The sequence below is a fragment of the Myotis yumanensis genome, unplaced genomic scaffold (genome assembly GCF_028538775.1).
Source record: "Myotis yumanensis isolate MYYU_CA2020_CCGP unplaced genomic scaffold, mMyoYum1.0.hap1 SCAF_10, whole genome shotgun sequence".
In the NCBI taxonomy this organism is placed as follows: Eukaryota; Metazoa; Chordata; class Mammalia; order Chiroptera; family Vespertilionidae; genus Myotis; species Myotis yumanensis.
In genome coordinates this window covers 57,253,266-57,255,139 of record NW_027223761.1, presented here as the reverse complement: position 1 = coordinate 57,255,139, position 1,874 = coordinate 57,253,266, and the positions used below count along the sequence as shown (strand labels likewise).

The 1,874-nt window shown below is 40.1% G+C and overlaps 1 non-coding gene across 1 annotated transcript; it reads left to right on the top strand.

The window, feature by feature from the left end:
- The first annotated feature begins 1,124 nt into the window (after nucleotides 1–1,124).
- LOC139019081 (U6 spliceosomal RNA) lies at nucleotides 1,125–1,233 on the top strand. The gene has a single exon (XR_011472984.1). It is a non-coding gene; the product is annotated as a U6 spliceosomal RNA (small nuclear RNA).
- Nucleotides 1,234–1,874: the final 641 nt, after the last annotated feature.

Below are 1,874 nucleotides of genomic sequence, written 5' to 3'. Positions count from 1 at the left end.
GATACAAGGAAATAAGTGCCTGACTGGATGGACACCATGATGGGAGTCCGGGAGCAGAATCACTTAGCTGAGGGTAATGCTTTTGCAGGCTTCATAGCCATATTGTTCAGAAAAGGATTCCTGTCTCTATTGACGGACCCTGCCCTCTCACCTGGAGCATCTCCACATCTGGCTTGTGGCACATGTCCATCTGCTCTCTAAACATCTCTTTGAGGCTTTCTGTCTGTTGGGTCATTCTGACTTTGCTTTCCTGCAGTTGTTGGAAGATCTCCTCTGCTTCTCTCTCCATTGTATCAACAAAGACGCGCTCCTCCTCACAGAGAAATAGATGCAACTTCTGATATTCAGCTTTGATCATCACCTTCCTAAGGGCCACATAGTCCTGCACAGATAGAGGATCAAAGGGCTTACACATTCTCACCTTAAAACAATTGTCAAACTTCCATTTTTTCCTTAGTCCTATCAAGAAAATATTTGAGAAACTTTTTGCCTCATACTTCAAAGTGTCCTGAGTCTTTTCAAGCCCTTCTGTACATTCTGACCCCATGTTCCTGGTCCCTTTTCCAGTTAAATCAAGCCCTGTACAAGGTCCCAGACTAGCCTCCTGATGTGACTCGGGAGCTGGGTGTCCACCTATGAACTAGGAGGTCAAGTTCAATTCCAGGTCAGGACTCATACTGGGCTTTAGGGCTGAATCCCCTGCAGGGGATATAAGGAAGGAAGCTGATGAAGGATTTCCTCTCATGATTGATACTTCTCTTTCCTTCTCCCTTCCTCTCTGAAATCAATAAGTCTAGAACTTATAGAAAACATCGTTGGGTGCTAACAGCCTGAAAGACTGGAAATGTGTTTTGAAATGAGATTCATGAAACTTTCAAATATGGATTACAGTGTAATTAACTGTAGTGACCATCTTATGGATGCTGTAGAAAATCATTTTTAACAGAGGTGCCAGGTTATTTGTATTTTGTTGCCACCTATCACAAGTTAGGAAATCAGTGATGCCCCGGCCATGTAAGTTGTTTCCCTAAATGATCAAATCTTTGAGAATTTACTTGGTTTTATGAAAGTAATCTAACCTTGCAAGAAACATGAAAACTAAAAATCTAAATAAAACTCACCTTGTGCTCGCTTTGGCAGCATGTATCCTGAAATTGGAACTAAATAAAGAAGATGAGCACAAAGCCCCTGGGCAAGGAAGACATGCAAATTCGTGAAGCATTCCATGTTTTTAAATAAATAAATAAATAAGTAAATCTCACCTTTGAAAAACTATAGAAAAACAAATAATAAAAGCCATCAAAGCCCACATATCCTAGAAAGACTTGAAGCAGCTGCCCTCTTAATCAGGTTATAGAAATGTAATTTAACCCAAGGTTCATTGATCAGCAATGGCACTTCAGGCACTGTTTCCTGAGAAGAATAAGGAAAAAAAAGGGAATAGTGCATATCTTATTAAGATACATGGCCCTAATCGGTTTGGCTCAGTGGATAGAGTGTTGGCCTGGGGACTAAAGAATGTCAGGTTTGCTTCAGGTCAAGGGCATGTTCCTTGGTTGCAGGTACATTCCCAGTAGTTGGTGTGCAGGAGGCAGCTGATTGATGATTCTATCTCATCGATGGTTCCAACTCTCTATCCCTCTCCCTTCATCTCTATAAAAAATCAATAAAATATATATATTTTTAAAGTTACATGTACATATGTATATGAGGACATTTAAAAAGTTAAATTGGGGATATGCCTCAAACATTTCTCAATAGGTTGCAAGTCATTTACATAAGGTATAGAGAATGAAATGTCTACTGTTCTCATTTTTTAGAACATATCAAGTATTATGTGGGCAGTCTATTACATGGTGCTGTCCCTTACAGGG